Raw genomic sequence first — 19,357 nt, 5'->3', positions numbered from 1 at the left:
TAAACACTTTTCCAAAAACAAGCTCTAAATCATGTTGAAATACAGAAATAAACACTTTTCCAAAAACAAGCTCTAAATCATGTTGAAATACAGAAATTAACACTTTTCCAAAAACAAGCTCCAAATCATGTTGAAATACAGAAATTGACACTTTTCCATAAACAAGCTCTAAATCATGTTTGATGCACTCTGGAAGTTAATTTTTTTTCAGTACTGTTTAATCAGGATGTTAGGAACACTGTGGACAGTTTTCAGCAAGTTGCAACATTGAAATACAGAAATAAACACTTTTCCAAAAACAAGCTCTAAATCATGTTGAAATACAGAAATAAACACTTTTCCAAAAACAAGCTCTAAATCATGTTGAAATACAGAAATTGACACTTTTCCATAAACAAGCTCTAAATCATGTTTGATGCACTCTGGAAGTTATTTTTTTTCAGGACTGTTTAATCAGGATGTTAGGAACACTGTGGACAGTTTTCAGCAAGTTGCAACATTGAAATACAGAAATAAACACTTTTCCAAAAACAAGCTCCAAATCATGTTGAAATACAGAAATAAGCACTTTTCAAAAACAAGCTTCAAATCATGTTGAAATACAGAAATTGACACTTTTCCAAAAACAAGCTCCAAATCATGTTGAAATACAGAAATTGACACTTTTCCATAAACAAGCTCTAAATCATGTTTGATGCACTCTGGAAGTAAATTTTTTTTCAGTACTGTTTAATCAGGATGTTAGGAACACTGTGGACAGTTTTCAGCAAGTTGCAACATTGAAATACAGAAATAAACACTTTTCCAAAAACAAGCTCTAAATCATGTTGAAATACAGAAATAAACACTTTTCCAAAAACAAGCTCTAAATCATGTTGAAATACAGAAATTAACACTTTTCAAAAAACAAGCTCCAAATCATGTTGAAATACAGAAATTGACACTTTTCCATAAACAAGCTCTAAATCATGTTTGATGCACTCTGGAAGTTAATTTTTTTTCAGTACTGTTTAATCAGGATGTTAGGAACACTGTGGACAGTTTTCAGCAAGTTGCAACATTGAAATACAGAAATAAACACTTTTCCAAAAACAAGCTCTAAATCATGTTGAAATACAGAAATAAACACTTTTCCAAAAACAAGCTCTAAATCATGTTGAAATACAGAAATTAACACTTTTCCATAAACAAGCTCTAAATCATGTTTGATGCACTCTGGAAGTAATTTTTTTTCAGTACTGTTTAATCAGGATGTTAGGAACACTGTGGACAGTTTTCAGCAAGTTGCAACATTGAAATACAGAAATAAACACTTTTCCAAAAACAAGCTCCAAATCATGTTGAAATACAGAAATAAGCACTTTTCCAAAAACAAGCTTCAAATCGTGTTGAAATACAGAAATTGACACTTTTCCAAAAACAAGCTCCAAATCATGTTGAAATACAGAAATAAACACTTTTCCATAAACAAGCTCTAAATCATGTTTGATGCACTCTGGAAGTTAATTTTTTTTCAGTACTGTTTAATCAGGATGTTAGGAACACTGTGGACAGTTTTCAGCAAGTTGCAACATTGAAATACAGAAATAAACACTTTTCCAAAAACAAGCTCCAAATCATGTTGAAATACAGAAATAAAAACTTTTCCATAAACAAGCTCTAAATCATGTTTGATGCACTCTGGAAGTAAATTTTTTTTCAGTACTGTTTAATCAGGATGTTAGGAACACTGTGGACAGTTTTCAGCAAGTTGCAACATTGAAATACAGAAATAAACACTTTTCCAAAAACAAGCTCTAAATCATGTTGAAATACAGAAATAAACACTTTTCCAAAAACAAGCTCTAAATCATGTTGAAATACAGAAATTAACACTTTTCCAAAAACAAGCTCCAAATCATGTTGAAATACAGAAATTGACACTTTTCCATAAACAAGCTCTAAATCATGTTTGATGCACTCTGGAAGTTAATTTTTTTTCAGTACTGTTTAATCAGGATGTTAGGAACACTGTGGACAGTTTTCAGCAAGTTGCAACATTGAAATACAGAAATAAACACTTTTCCAAAAACAAGCTCTAAATCATGTTGAAATACAGAAATAAACACTTTTCCAAAAACAAGCTCTAAATCATGTTGAAATACAGAAATTGACACTTTTCCATAAACAAGCTCTAAATCATGTTTGATGCACTCTGGAAGTTATTTTTTTTCAGGACTGTTTAATCAGGATGTTAGGAACACTGTGGACAGTTTTCAGCAAGTTGCAACATTGAAATACAGAAATAAACACTTTTCCAAAAACAAGCTCCAAATCATGTTGAAATACAGAAATAAGCACTTTTCAAAAACAAGCTTCAAATCATGTTGAAATACAGAAATTGACACTTTTCCAAAAACAAGCTCCAAATCATGTTGAAATACAGAAATTGACACTTTTCCATAAACAAGCTCTAAATCATGTTTGATGCACTCTGGAAGTAAATTTTTTTTCAGTACTGTTTAATCAGGATGTTAGGAACACTGTGGACAGTTTTCAGCAAGTTGCAACATTGAAATACAGAAATAAACACTTTTCCAAAAACAAGCTCCAAATCATGTTGAAATACAGAAATAAACACTTTTCCAAAAACAAGCTCTAAATCATGTTGAAATACAGAAATTAACACTTTTCAAAAAACAAGCTCCAAATCATGTTGAAATACAGAAATTGACACTTTTCCATAAACAAGCTCTAAATCATGTTTGATGCACTCTGGAAGTTAATTTTTTTTCAGTACTGTTTAATCAGGATGTTAGGAACACTGTGGACAGTTTTCAGCAAGTTGCAACATTGAAATACAGAAATAAACACTTTTCCAAAAACAAGCTCTAAATCATGTTGAAATACAGAAATAAACACTTTTCCAAAAACAAGCTCTAAATCATGTTGAAATACAGAAATTAACACTTTTCCATAAACAAGCTCTAAATCATGTTTGATGCACTCTGGAAGTTATTTTTTTTCAGTACTGTTTAATCAGGATGTTAGGAACACTGTGGACAGTTTTCAGCAAGTTGCAACATTGAAATACAGAAATAAACACTTTTCCAAAAACAAGCTCCAAATCATGTTGAAATACAGAAATAAAAACTTTTCCATAAACAAGCTCTAAATCATGTTTGATGCACTCTGGAAGTAAATTTTTTTTCAGTACTGTTTAATCAGGATGTTAGGAACACTGTGGACAGTTTTCAGCAAGTTGCAACATTGAAATACAGAAATAAACACTTTTCCAAAAACAAGCTCTAAATCATGTTGAAATACAGAAATAAACACTTTTCCAAAAACAAGCTCTAAATCATGTTGAAATACAGAAATTAACACTTTTCCAAAAACAAGCTCCAAATCATGTTGAAATACAGAAATTGACACTTTTCCATAAACAAGCTCTAAATCATGTTTGATGCACTCTGGAAGTTAATTTTTTTTCAGTACTGTTTAATCAGGATGTTAGGAACACTGTGGACAGTTTTCAGCAAGTTGCAACATTGAAATACAGAAATAAACACTTTTCCAAAAACAAGCTCTAAATCATGTTGAAATACAGAAATAAACACTTTTCCAAAAACAAGCTCTAAATCATGTTGAAATACAGAAATTGACACTTTTCCATAAACAAGCTCTAAATCATGTTTGATGCACTCTGGAAGTTATTTTTTTTCAGGACTGTTTAATCAGGATGTTAGGAACACTGTGGACAGTTTTCAGCAAGTTGCAACATTGAAATACAGAAATAAACACTTTTCCAAAAACAAGCTCCAAATCATGTTGAAATACAGAAATAAGCACTTTTCAAAAACAAGCTTCAAATCATGTTGAAATACAGAAATTGACACTTTTCCAAAAACAAGCTCCAAATCATGTTGAAATACAGAAATTGACACTTTTCCATAAACAAGCTCTAAATCATGTTTGATGCACTCTGGAAGTTAATTTTTTTTCAGTACTGTTTAATCAGGATGTTAGGAACACTGTGGACAGTTTTCAGCAAGTTGCAACATTGAAATACAGAAATAAACACTTTTCCAAAAACAAGCTCTAAATCATGTTGAAATACAGAAATAAACACTTTTCCAAAAACAAGCTCTAAATCATGTTGAAATACAGAAATTAACACTTTTCAAAAAACAAGCTCCAAATCATGTTGAAATACAGAAATTGACACTTTTCCATAAACAAGCTCTAAATCATGTTTGATGCACTATGGAAGTTAATTTTTTTTCAGTACTGTTTAATCAGGATGTTAGGAACACTGTGGACAGTTTTCAGCAAGTTGCAACATTGAAATACAAAAATAAACACTTTTCCATAAACAAGCTCTAAATCATGTTTGATGCACTCTGGAAGTTAATTTTTTTTCAGTACTGTTTAATCAGGATGTTAGGAACACTGTGGACAGTTTTCAGCAAGTTGCAACATTGAAATACAGAAATAAACACTTTTCCAAAAACAAGCTCTAAATCATGTTGAAATACAGAAATAAACACTTTTCCAAAAACAAGCTCTAAATCATGTTGAAATACAGAAATTAACACTTTTCCAAAAACAAGCTCCAAATCATGTTGAAATACAGAAATTAACACTTTTCCATAAACAAGCTCTAAATCATGTTTGATGCACTCTGGAAGTTAATTTTTTTTCAGTACTGTTTAATCAGGATGTTAGGAACACTGTGGACAGTTTTCAGCAAGTTGCAACATTGAAATACAGAAATAAACACTTTTCCAAAAACAAGCTCCAAATCATGTTGAAATACAGAAATAAAAACTTTTCCATAAACAAGCTCTAAATCATGTTTGATGCACTCTGGAAGTAAATTTTTTTTCAGTACTGTTTAATCAGGATGTTAGGAACACTGTGGACAGTTTTCAGCAAGTTGCAACATTGAAATACAGAAATAAACACTTTTCCAAAAACAAGCTCTAAATCATGTTGAAATACAGAAATAAACACTTTTCCAAAAACAAGCTCTAAATCATGTTGAAATACAGAAATTGACACTTTTCCATAAACAAGCTCTAAATCATGTTTGATGCACTCTGGAAGTTATTTTTTTTTCAGTACTGTTTAATCAGGATGTTAGGAACACTGTGGACAGTTTTCAGCAAGTTGCAACATTGAAATACAGAAATAAACACTTTTCCAAAAACAAGCTCTAAATCATGTTGAAATACAGAAATAAACACTTTTCCAAAAACAAGCTCTAAATCATGTTGAAATACAGAAATAAAAACTTTTCCATAAACAAGCTCTAAATCATGTTTGATGCACTCTGGAAGTTAATTTTTTTTCAGTACTGTTTAATCAGGATGTTAGGAACACTGTGGACAGTTTTCAGCAAGTTGCAACATTGAAATACAGAAATAAACACTTTTCCAAAAACAAGCTCTAAATCATGTTGAAATACAGAAATAAACACTTTTCCAAAAACAAGCTCTAAATCATGTTGAAATACAGAAATTAACACTTTTCCAAAAACAAGCTCCAAATCATGTTGAAATACAGAAATTGACACTTTTCCATAAACAAGCTCTAAATCATGTTTGATGCACTCTGGAAGTTAATTTTTTTTCAGTACTGTTTAATCAGGATGTTAGGAACACTGTGGACAGTTTTCAGCAAGTTGCAACATTGAAATACAGAAATAAACACTTTTCCAAAAACAAGCTCTAAATCATGTTGAAATACAGAAATAAACACTTTTCCAAAAACAAGCTCTAAATCATGTTGAAATACAGAAATTGACACTTTTCCATAAACAAGCTCTAAATCATGTTTGATGCACTCTGGAAGTTATTTTTTTTCAGGACTGTTTAATCAGGATGTTAGGAACACTGTGGACAGTTTTCAGCAAGTTGCAACATTGAAATACAGAAATTGACACTTTTCCAAAAACAAGCTCCAAATCATGTTGAAATACAGAAATAAGCACTTTTCAAAAACAAGCTTCAAATCATGTTGAAATACAGAAATTGACACTTTTCCATAAACAAGCTCTAAATCATGTTTGATGCACTCTGGAAGTTAATTTTTTTTCAGTACTGTTTAATCAGGATGTTAGGAACACTGTGGACAGTTTTCAGCAAGTTGCAACATTGAAATACAGAAATAAACACTTTTCCAAAAACAAGCTCTAAATCATGTTGAAAAACAGAAATAAGCACTTTTCAAAATCAAGCTTCAAATCATGTTGAAATACAGAAATTGACACTTTTCCATAAACAAGCTCTAAATCATGTTTGATGCACTATGGAAGTTAATTTTTTTTCAGTACTGTTTAATCAGGATGTTAGGAACACTGTGGACAGTTTTCAGCAAGTTGCAACATTGAAATACAAAAATAAACACTTTTCCATAAACAAGCTCTAAATCATGTTTGATGCACTCTGGAAGTTAATTTTTTTTCAGTACTGTTTAATCAGGATGTTAGGAACACTGTGGACAGTTTTCAGCAAGTTGCAACATTGAAATACAGAAATAAACACTTTTCCAAAAACAAGCTCCAAATCATGTTGAAATACAGAAATAAAAACTTTTCCATAAACAAGCTCTAAATCATGTTTGATGCACTCTGGAAGTTAATTTTTTTTCAGTACTGTTTAATCAGGATGTTAGGAACACTGTGGACAGTTTTCAGCAAGTTGCAACATTGAAATACAGAAATAAACACTTTTCCAAAAACAAGCTCTAAATCATGTTGAAATACAGAAATAAACACTTTTCCAAAAACAAGCTCTAAATCATGTTGAAATACAGAAATTAACACTTTTCCAAAAACAAGCTCCAAATCATGTTGAAATACAGAAATTGACACTTTTCCATAAACAAGCTCTAAATCATGTTTGATGCACTATGGAAGTTAATTTTTTTTCAGTACTGTTTAATCAGGATGTTAGGAACACTGTGGACAGTTTTCAGCAAGTTGCAACATTGAAATACAAAAATAAACACTTTTCCAAAAACAAGCTCCAAATCATGTTGAAATACAGAAATAAACACTTTTCCAAAACCAAGCTCTAAATCATGTTGAAATACAGAAATAAACACTTTTCCAAAAACAAGCTCTAAATCATGTTGAAATACAGAAATTGACACTTTTCCATAAACAAGCTCTAAATCATGTTTGATGCACTCTGGAAGTTAATTTTTTTTCAGTACTGTTTAATCAGGATGTTAGGAACACTGTGGACAGTTTTCAGCAAGTTGCAACATTGAAATACAGAAATAAACACTTTTCCAAAAACAAGCTCTAAATCATGTTGAAATACAGAAATAAACACTTTTCCAAAAACAAGCTCTAAATCATGTTGAAATACAGAAATTAACACTTTTCCATAAACAAGCTCTAAATCATGTTTGATGCACTCTGGAAGTTATTTTTTTTTCAGTACTGTTTAATCAGGATGTTAGGAACACTGTGGACAGTTTTCAGCAAGTTGCAACATTGAAATAAAGAAATAAACACTTTTCCAAAAACAAGCTTCAAATCATGTTGAAATACAGAAATTGACACTTTTCCAAAAACAAGCTCCAAATCATGTTGAAATACAGAAATAAACACTTTTCCAAAAACAAGCTCTAAATCATGTTGAAATAAAGAAATAAACACTTTTCCAAAAACAAGCTCCAAATCATGTTGAAATACAGAAATTGACACTTTTCCATAAACAAGCTCTAAATCATGTTTGATGCACTATGGAAGTTAATTTTTTTTCAGTACTGTTTAATCAGGATGTTAGGAACACTGTGGACAGTTTTCAGCAAGTTGCAACATTGAAATACAGAAATAAACACTTTTCCAAAAACAAGCTGCAAATCATGTTGAAATACAGAAATAAGCACTTTTCAAAAACAAGCTTCAAATCATGTTGAAATACAGAAATTGACACTTTTCCAAAAACAAGCTCCAAATCATGTTGAAATACAGAAATAAACACTTTTCCATAAACAAGCTCTAAATCATGTTTGATGCACTCTGGAAGTTAATTTTTTTTCAGTACTGTTTAATCAGGATGTTAGGAACACTGTGGACAGTTTTCAGCAAGTTGCAACATTGAAATACAGAAATAAACACTTTTCCAAAAACAAGCTCTAAATCATGTTGAAATACAGAAATTAACACTTTTCCAAAAACAAGCTCCAAATCATGTTGAAATACAGAAATTAACACTTTTCCATAAACAAGCTCTAAATCATGTTTGATGCACTCTGGAAGTTATTTTTTTTTCAGTACTGTTTAATCAGGATGTTAGGAACACTGTGGACAGTTTTCAGCAAGTTGCAACATTGAAATACAGAAATAAACACTTTTCCAAAAACAAGCTCCAAATCTTGTTGAAATACAGAAATTGACACTTTTCCAAAAACAAGCTCCAAATCATGTTGAAATACAGAAATAACTTTTCCATAAACAAGCTCTAAATCATGTTTGATGCACTCTGGAAGTTAATTTTTTTTCAGTACTGTTTAATCAGGATGTTAGGAACACTGTGGACAGTTTTCAGCAAGTTGCAACATTGAAATACAGAAATAAACACTTTTCCAAAAACAAGCTCCAAATCATGTTGAAATACAGAAATAAACACTTTTCCAAAAACAAGCTCTAAATCATGTTGAAATACAGAAATTAACCTGTCTAGGATCAGCGTGGCGCTAGCGGCACATCCCCCCCCCCCCCCCCCCACTGAAAAACCAGTGCCGCGAAATTCAAAAAAAATTATATTTTTTAAATATTTAACTTTCACACATTAAAGTCCAATACAGCTAATGAAAGACACAGATCTTGTGAATCCAGTCAACTTGTCCGATTTTTAAAATGTTTTACAGGGAAGACACAATATGTAAAGATGTACATCTATTACCTAAAAACACATTAGCATAATCCACCATCTTTTATTTGTCCACCAACACCAGTAGCCATCACCAATTCGGCTAAACTAAGATATTTATAGCCCCTAACCAACAAAAAAACTCATCAGATGACAGTCTGATAACATATTTATGGTATGGGATAGGTTTTGTTAGCAAAAAAGTGCATATTTCAGGTAGATGGCATAGGTTACAATTGCACCCACCGTCACAAATGGACTAGAATAACTACTTATGAGCAACGTGTTTACCTAACTTACTAATCATCAAACATTTCGTAAAAATACACAGCATACACGAATCGAAAGACACAGATCCTGTGAATACAGACAATATTTCAGATTTTCTAAGTGTCTTACAGCGAAAACACAATAAATCGTTATATTAGCGTAGCACATAGCACATAGCAGCCCAGCATTGATTCTAGCCAAAGTGAGCGATAAAAGTCAACATCGCCAAAAGATATTAATTTTTTCACTAACCTTCTCAGAATTCTTCCGATGACACTCCTGTAACATCACATTACACATTCCATATAGAGTTTGATCGCAAATGTTTATATTTAGCCACCAAAATCATGGTTAGACAATGTGAAATGTAGACAAGCTGGTCAGAAAAAGTCCTTGCGCCACTTAGACAGTGATCTACTCTTATACATAAATACTCATAAACGTGACTAAAAAATATAGGGTGGACAGGGATTGATAGACAATTTAATTCTTAATACAATTGCGGAATAACATTTTTTAATTTATCCTTACTTTTCAATACAGTTTGCGCCTAGCGAAGCTACGTCATAAAACATGGCGTCCTAAGCCACTAAAATGTTTCGACAGAAACACGATTTATCATAATAAAAATGTCCTACCTTGAGCTGTTCTTCCATCAGTATCTTGGGCAAAGGATCCTTTCTTGAGAGCAATCGTCTTTTGGTGGAAAGCTGTCCTCTTGCCATGTGGAAATGCCTACTGCGTTCGGGATGAACTGAAAAGCGTGCCCAACTATTCACATCGTTGCAAAAATAAATGTCCCAAAATCGCACTAAACGGATATAAATTGCTATAAAACGCTTTAAATTAACTACCTTATGATGTTTTTTAACTCCCATAACGAGTAGAAACATGACCCGAGTAATATTACCCCCTTCACTAATGCTTGGAACAGGAGCGGGCCGGTGTCCTCTAGGCGCATGACGCAGCTCCAAAAGAATGACTAGCTTCAGGGTTTTTTCATTTGTGGGGCCTGTGAACGCGCAATCAACCCCATTGGAATCGTCATCACGTAAAGGCATCCAGGGGAAGACGTAAGAAGTGTCCGTATAGTCATAGCAATATCAGTGCCGTTTTAACTGACTTCAGAACAGTGGCCAACATTTCTGAAATCTGAATCCATGTCAGGGAAATTGCTGTAGAATGGGCTCTGTTCCACTTAGAGACAAAATTTCAACTCCTATAGAAACTATAGACTGTTTTCTATCCAATAATAATAATAATATGCATATTGTACGATCAAGGATTTTGTGGGAAGCCGTTTCAAAAATTACCCAATTAGCATAAATAGTCTAAACAGCGCCCCCATCCCCAACAGGTTAACACTTTTCCAAAAACAAGCTCCAAATCATGTTGAAATACAGAAATTGACACTTTTCCATAAACAAGCTCTAAATCATGTTTGATGCACTCTGGAAGTTAATTTTTTTTCAGTACTGTTTAATCAGGATGTTAGGAACACTGTGGACAGTTTTCAGCAAGTTGCAACATTGAAATACAGAAATAAACACTTTTCCAAAAACAAGCTCTCAAATCATGTTGAAATACAGAAATTGACACTTTTCCAAAAACAAGCTCCAAATCATGTTGAAATACAGAAATTAACACTTTTCCATAAACAAGCTCCAAATCATGTTTGATGCACTATACAGTTAATATTTGCACTACTTTTCACAATGAAACCTTGACAGTCTCCACAAGTCAACTGTTGAAATACAGAAATAAACACTTTTCCAAAAACAAGCTCTAAATCATGTTGAAATACAGAAATTAACACTTTTCCAAAAACAAGCTCCAAATCATGTTGAAATACAGAAATTGACACTTTTCCATAAACAAGCTCTAAATCATGTTTGATGCACTCTGGAAGTTAATTTTTTTTCAGTACTGTTTAATCAGGATGTTAGGAACACTGTGGACAGTTTTCAGCAAGTTGCAACATTGAAATACAGAAATAAACACTTTTCCAAAAACAAGCTCTAAATCATGTTGAAATACAGAAATAAACACTTTTCCAAAAACAAGCTCTAAATCATGTTGAAATACAGAAATTAACACTTTTCCAAAAACAAGCTCCAAATCATGTTGAAATACAGAAATTGACACTTTTCCATAAACAAGCTCTAAATCATGTTTGATGCACTCTGGAAGTTAATTTTTTTTCAGTACTGTTTAATCAGGATGTTAGGAACACTGTGGACAGTTTTCAGCAAGTTGCAACATTGAAATACAGAAATAAGCACTTTTCAAAAACAAGCTTCAAATCATGTTGAAATACAGAAATTGATACTTTTCCAAAAACAAGCTCCAAATCATGTTGAAATACAGAAATAAAAACTTTTCCATAAACAAGCTCTAAATCATGTTTGATGCACTCTGGAAGTTAATTTTTTTTCAGTACTGTTTAATCAGGATGTTAGGAACACTGTGGACAGTTTTCAGCAAGTTGCAACATTGAAATACAGAAATAAACACTTTTCCAAAAACAAGCTCTAAATCATGTTGAAATACAGAAATTGACACTTTTCCAAAAACAAGCTCCAAATCATGTTGAAATACAGAAATAAACACTTTTCCAAAAACAAGCTCTAAATCAGGTTTGATGCACTCTGGAAGTTAATTTTTTTTCAGTACTGTTTAATCAGGATGTTAGGAACACTGTGGACAGTTAGGGTTAGGGCATTTTGGCATTACGGTATTTTGGCATGTGTTAGGGTGAGGGTTAGGGCATTTTGGCATTACGGTATTTTGGCATGTGTTAGGGTGAGGTCATTTCGGTATGTGTTAGGGTTATGCATTACGGTATTAGGCATTACGGCATGGGTTAGGCATTAAGGAATGGGTTAGGGTTAATTATGGTACTTACCTTGTCATTGAAATCCAATCACCTTACCTGTGTCTCGAACCCGGATCTCCTGAGTGATAGTCGGGGGCTCTACACACTGAGCCAAGCACACTCATGGGAGTAGAGCAGAAACTTGGTTGCCTTGGCCTTTCAAGACCTTCTTTAGGGGGGTAAAAAGAGGACAATTAGTTTGCCTCAGCTGGGTCACGAACCCCGATCTCCTGAGTGATAGTCGGGGGCTCTACACACTGAGCCAAGCACACTCATGGGAGTAGAGCAGAAACTTGGTTGCCTTGGCCTTTCAAGACCTTCTTTAGGGGGGTAAAAAGAGGACAATTAGTTTGCCTCAGCTGGGTCTTGAACCCCGATCTCCTGAGTGATAGTCAGGGGCTCTACACACTGAGCCAAGCACATTAATGGGAGTAGAGCGTAAACTTGGTTGCCTTGGCCTTTCAAGACCTTCTTTAGAGGGGTAAAAAGAGAACAATTAGTTTGCCTCAGCTGGGTCTCGAACCCCGATCTCCTGAGTGATAGTCGGGGGCTCTACACACTGAGCCAAGCACACTCATGGGAGTAGAGCAGAAACTTGGTTGCCTTGGCCTTTCAAGACCTTCTTTAGGGGGGTAAAAAGAGGACAATTAGTTTGCCTCAGCTGGGTCACGAACCCCGATCTCCTGAGTGATAGTCGGGGGCTCTACACACTGAGCCAAGCACACTCATGGGAGTAGAGCAGAAACTTGGTTGCCTTGGCCTTTCAAGACCTTCTTTAGGGGGGTAAAAAGAGAACAATTAGTTTGCCTCAGCTGGGTCTCGAACCCCGATCTCCTGAGTGATAGTCGGGGGCTCTACACACTGAGCCAAGCACACTCATGGGAGTAGAGCAGAAACTTGGTTGCCTTGGCCTTTCAATTTCCCTCCAGTCCAATTAACAATGCCACGCCTGTATCCACACCTGGCTATAATTAGGACCCATGATTAGAGTTCGGCTTGTTGGCAGACACAAACCTACACGGAGGACGGCAGGCTGAAGAGAGAAGCTATGTACAGCAAACAACGACATGACTGTGGACTATGTACCAAGACGCATATCGCGCGGCTCGACAAACATTTTAAGACTGTCCATGGACTTAAGATTAAGACGTTAGCATGGACGCACGCTGTGCAATCTAGCCGGGTTTCGACTGATATGGAGCTGCCTAACAACGACATGGAACAGCGGCTGGAGCCCGGTGACGACTCTGGATTTATGCAGCCTGTTGACAGCGATTGTTCCCCGGAGAAGCAACTGAGTGGCGAGAGTGAGCAGTCGGCGGTGCAGTCAACCAGTCCTATCGGTGGTGAACAACGCCCGGAACCGAGGGCGCAAGCCTGCATCGTGTCGACATCCACCGACTCCGACAGTGATGAAGACGCCGGTGTGTCGCCAATGAATCAAGGTTGGAATACTCTAATTTTTAAAGACTATGCGACCTTTACTAATGGTATCAACCCTTCGCTTAAACGCATTGATAATAGTCGCAGCAGTCTGTCCCGAGTACGGGAATTCCTCTGCATTATGTCCGAGGGCAAACTCGATGAAGGACTGTGTTTTCTGGACAGCTACATGCGTGTGTATGACTGGTATGGGCAGATTGAAGGCCGTGGTTTGGCACCATCCACGTTAAAAATGTACCGATCCGATGTTCGAAGTTTTCTGAAATATCTTATAGAGTTCCGGCCGCAAAATATGCAATGTGAAGTCAGTATGATTCGAAAAATGTTACTATGCTTTGCAAAGATGGACAGGAGTTCTAGGCAGAGTCAGGCAACGCACAAGGCACAATTTCGCAGACGCTGCAGGGACGAGGTGCTCAGCGCTGCTGATTTAAACCGTTTTGTTGAGTTAAGCAATCAATCTATTCCTGCTGTTCTCAGTAGGCTGGAAGTGCGAGCCACCTCCTCTGACAGACGCAGGTTTGCGGCTCTCATGTCCAGCCGGTTGGCCATATTTAATGGCACTCGACGATCCCCAGTCACCATGTTCAGTGAGAGTGATTTTACAGAAGTATCCTTGGAAAGTGGGGGTTATCAGATGTGCGTTGCAAGCCACAAAACGAACTCCAGCTTCGGGGAGTGCAGAATAGTTCTATCGCAGGAGGAATACACTTGGCTCAAACAATTCCATGCGATCCGGCCTCATCTGAGTGGAATTACCCCAGACACAAGACTCTTTTTTTTTACATCCTGCGGGAAACCATACCTTAATCTCTGTGCATTTGTGGGAAAGATTTTTGCAGAGTTCGGAATTGGAAGTAAAGTGACATTTGGAACCATTCGACGAAGCATTGCAACACTGAACTTTAACCATGGGTCGGTTACAGACCGGGGAACTGTGGCTGACCATATGTGTCACTCTCTGGAAACACAATCACGTTACTACCGCTACCATAATTTGCCTCGTAACGCAAGCCAAGCTCGGACATTAATTGAGAGACAAATCAATCAATGAAGAACTCAAAATAAATATAATATTTTAGCAATTAATCCTTTTCTTTGTGTGTCATTTATAAGCATTTTCCATTCGATTTCAATGCGTGCACCTGGTAACCTAAAAGTGGGCACTCTGTCGTTTTTCCTGCCTATTCCAACATAGAAAGTATTCAGACCCTATTTATTAAAAGCTCCATAAATCTTTTAGGCCGGTGCCCACTGTACTTGTGCCCGCAGTATGGTGCTCCCATAGCGGGCTTTAATGTATATTAACCGTTTATAAGCATTTTCCATTCGATTCAAGCGTAACCCCAAAAGTGGGCACTCTGTCGTTTTTCCTGAAAATTTCAACATAGAAAGTATTCAGACCCTATTTATTAAAAGCTCCATAAATCTTTTAGGCCGGTGCCCATGTACTTGTGCCCGCAGTATGGTGCTCCCATAGCGGGCTTTAATGTATATTAACCGTTTATAAGCATTTTCCATTCGATTTCAATGCGTGCACCTGGTAACCAAAAGTGGGCACTCTGTCGTTTTTCCTGCATATTTCAACATAGAAAGTATTCAGACCCTATTTATTAAAAGCTCCATAAATCCCTTAGGCCGGTGCCAATGCACTTGGGCCCGTAGTATGATGCTCCCATAGCGGGCTTTAATGTATATTAACCGTTTATAAGCATTTTCCATTCGATTTCAATACGTGCACCTGGTAACCCAAAAGAGGGCACTCTGTCGTTTTTCCAGCATTTTCCAACATAGAATATTTTCGGACTTTTTTTGAAAAGCTCCATAAATCTTTTAGGCCGGTGCCTATGCACTTGTGCCCGCAGTATGATGCTCCCATAGCGGGCTTTAATGTATATTAACCGTTTATAAGCATTTTCCATTCGATTTCAATGCGTGCACCTGGTAACCCAAAAGAGGGCACTCTGTCGTTTTTCCAGCATTTTCCAACATAGAATATTTTCGGACTTTTTTTGAAAAGCTCCATAAATCCTTTAGGCCGGTGCCTACTGACTTGTGCCCGCAGTATGATGCTCCAAGAGCGGGCTTTAATGTATATTAACCGTTTATAAGCATTTTCCATTCGATTTCAATACGTGCACCTGGTAACCCAAAAGAGGGCACTCTGTCGTTTTTCCAGCATTTTCCAACATAGAATATTTTCGGACTTTTTTTGAAAATAATACCAGGTGCACGGATGGAGGGTAAGTCCAGACATTTTTTTAAAAAGCTCCATAAATCCCTTAGGCCGGTGCCTACTGACCTGGGCCCCTACTATGATGCCGCCATATCGGGCATGGGCGTGGGCAAGCTATTAAAAGTCGTTTTCATGCAATTTCAATGCGGGCACCTGGTAACCCAAAAGAGGGCACTCTGTCGTTTTTCCAGCATTTTCCAACATAGAATATTTTCGGACTTTTTTTGAAAATAATACCAGGTGCACGGATGGAGGGTAAGTCCAGACATTTTTTTGAAAAGCTCCATAAATCCCTTAGGCCGGTGCCTACTGACCTGGGCCCCTACTATGATGCCGCCATATCGGGCATGGGCGTGGGCAAGCTATTAAAAGTCGTTTTCATGCAATTTCAATGCGGGCACCTGGTAACCCAAAAGAGGGCACTCTGTCGTTTTTCCAGCATTTTCCAACATAGAATATTTTCGGACTTTTTTTGAAAATAATACCAGGTGCACGGATGGAGGGTAAGTCCAGACATTTTTTTAAAAAGCTCCATAAATCCCTTAGGCCGGTGCCTACTGACCTGGGCCCCTACTATGATGCCGCCATATCGGGCATGGGCGTGGGCAAGCTATTAAAAGTCGTTTTCATGCAATTTCAATGCGGGCACCTGGTAACCCAAAAGAGGGCACTGTCGTTTTTCCAGCATTTTCCAACATAGAATATTTTCGGACTTTTTTTGAAAATAATACCAGGTGCACAGATGGAGGTAAAGTCCAGACATTTTTTTGAAAAGCTCCATAAATCCCTTAGGCCGGTGCCTACTGACCTGGGCCCCTACTATGATGCCGCCATATCGGGCATGGGCGTGGGCAAGCTATTAAAAGTCGTTTTCATGCAATTTCAATGCGGGCACCTGGTAACCCAAAAGAGGGCACTCTGTCGTTTTTCCAGCATTTTCCAACATAGAATATTTTCGGACTTTTTTTGAAAATAATACCAGGTGCACGGATGGAGGTAAAGTCCAGACATTTTTTTGAAAAGCTCCATAAATCCCTTAGGCCGGTGCCTACTGACCTGGGCCCCTACTATGATGCCGCCATATCGGGCATGGGCGTGGGCAAGCTATTAAAAGTCGTTTTCATGCAATTTCAATGCGGGCACCTGGTAACCCAAAAGAGGGCACTCTGTCGTTTTTCCAGCATTTTCCAACATAGAATATTTTCGGACTTTTTTTGAAAATAATACCAGGTGCACGGATGGAGGGTAAGTCCAGACATTTTTTTGAAAAGCTCCATAAATGCCTTAGGCCGGTGCCTACTGACCTGGGCCCTTACTATGATGCCGCCATATCGGGCATGGGCGTGGGCAAGCTATTAAAAGTCGTTTTCATGCAATTTCAATGCGGGCACCTGGTAACCCAAAAGAGGGCACTCTGTCGTTTTTCCAGCATTTTCCAACATAGAATATTTTCGGACTTTTTTTGAAAATAATACCAGGTGCACGGATGGAGGGTAAGTCCAGACATTTTTTTGAAAAGCTCCATAAATCCCTTAGGCCGGTGCCTACTGACCTGGGCCCCTACTATGATGCCGCCATATCGGGCATGGGCGTGGGCAAGCTATTAAAAGTCGTTTTCATGCAATTTCAATGCGGGCACCTGGTAACCCAAAAGAGGGCACTCTGTCGTTTTTCCAGCATTTTCCAACATAGAATATTTTCGGACTTTTTTTGAAAATAATACCAGGTGCACGGATGGAGGTAAAGTCCAGACATTTTTTTGAAAAGCTCCATAAATCCCTTAGGCCGGTGCCTACTGACCTGGGCCCCTACTATGATGCCGCCATATCGGGCATGGGCGTGGGCAAGCTATTAAAAGTCGTTTTCATGCAATTTCAATGCGGGCACCTGGTAACCCAAAAGAGGGCACTCTGTCGTTTTTCCAGCATTTTCCAACATAGAATATTTTCGGACTTTTTTTGAAAATAATACCAGGTGCACGGATGGAGGTAAAGTCCAGACATTTTTTTGAAAAGCTCCATAAATCCCTTAGGCCGGTGCCTACTGACCTGGGCCCCTACTATGATGCCGCCATATCGGGCATGGGCGTGGGCAAGCTATTAAAAGTCGTTTTCATGCAATTTCAATGCGGGCACCTGGTAACCCAAAAGAGGGCACTCTGTCGTTTTTCCAGCATTTTCCAACATAGAATATTTTCGGACTTTTTTTGAAAATAATACCAGGTGCACGGATGGAGGGTAAGTCCAGACATTTTTTTGAAAAGCTCCATAAATCCCTTAGGCCGGTGCCTACTGACCTGGGCCCCTACTATGATGCCGCCATATCGGGCATGGGCGTGGGCAAGCTATTAAAAGTCGTTTTCATGCAATTTCAATGCGGGCACCTGGTAACCCAAAAGAGGGCACTCTGTCGTTTTTCCAGCATTTTCCAACATAGAATATTTTCGGACTTTTTTTGAAAATAATACCAGGTGCACGGATGGAGGGTAAGTCCAGACATTTTTTTGAAAAGCTCCATAAATCCCTTAGGCCGGTGCCTACTGACCTGGGCCCTTACTATGATGCCGCCATATCGGGCATGGGCGTGGGCAAGCTATTAAAAGTCGTTTTCATGCAATTTCAATGCGGGCACCTGGTAACCCAAAAGAGGGCACTCTGTCGTTTTTCCAGCATTTTCCAACATAGAATATTTTCGGACTTTTTTTGAAAATAATACCAGGTGCACGGATGGAGGGTAAGTCCAGACATTTTTTTGAAAAGCTCCATAAATCCCTTAGGCCGGTGCCTACTGACCTGGGCCCCTACTATGATGCTCCCATATCGGGTATTGAGGTATGTAGCCTATCTAAAATCATTTAAAACCATTATAAAAATATGCACCTAGTAACCCAAAAATAATACCAGGTGCACGGCAGTGGCACTCTGTCACTTTTTCGACCAATTCCCGAAATATTGAAATAATGATAAAACATATTTCCCGATGGGCTAGATGCCCCAAATTTTGGCTCATACCCTCTCTCGTGATGGTCAACAGTTATCCACTGTAAAAAAAAAAATGTAACCATAGGGATTTCTTGTACTGGCAATCGATTTTTTCCCCCACAACATTAAAACACGATTTTCTATTAAAATGTTTTATAGAAAAACGGTTATAATTAGATGAAACTGTTCGTCTATTTGTACCCTTTCGTGCAAAAAAAAACTCAACCAGATTGGAGTTGTATTTTTTGAGTTATTAACGGTTCTAACGGTTTTCGTGTCCACAAACTTTTGTCAAAAAATCGGAGCACATTGACACCTATCGATTGACACGCCTTTTTTCGATAATTCAGCCTGTCCGGCGATGACACACTCCCTGGTGGGTGGACCAGACAGGTACCGGCGCGATTTTAGAAACCTGGCTTTTGACAACAAGACTTCCATGTCCTAGACAATCGGCGGTGGTGGCAAACTGCTCAGTCCGATTATAAAACGTGAAACGGACACGTTTGAGGGATGTGAGCCCCTCGGAACCATGGTCCATTGGACCTTATACCGCCGGCGACCGATTTAGGGTGTATTCCAGCCCTTCGGCGCCCGAATATAGGGTGTTATTCCAACCCTTCGGCGCCCGAATATAGGGTGTTATTCCAACCCTTCGGCGCCCGTGGTTCACATTTGGGTC

This window comes from Salvelinus fontinalis, chromosome 19 (assembly GCF_029448725.1).
Source record: "Salvelinus fontinalis isolate EN_2023a chromosome 19, ASM2944872v1, whole genome shotgun sequence".
In the NCBI taxonomy this organism is placed as follows: domain Eukaryota; kingdom Metazoa; phylum Chordata; class Actinopteri; order Salmoniformes; family Salmonidae; genus Salvelinus; species Salvelinus fontinalis.
The sequence above is the reverse complement of the archived record's forward strand: the minus strand, read 5'-3'. Positions refer to the sequence as shown.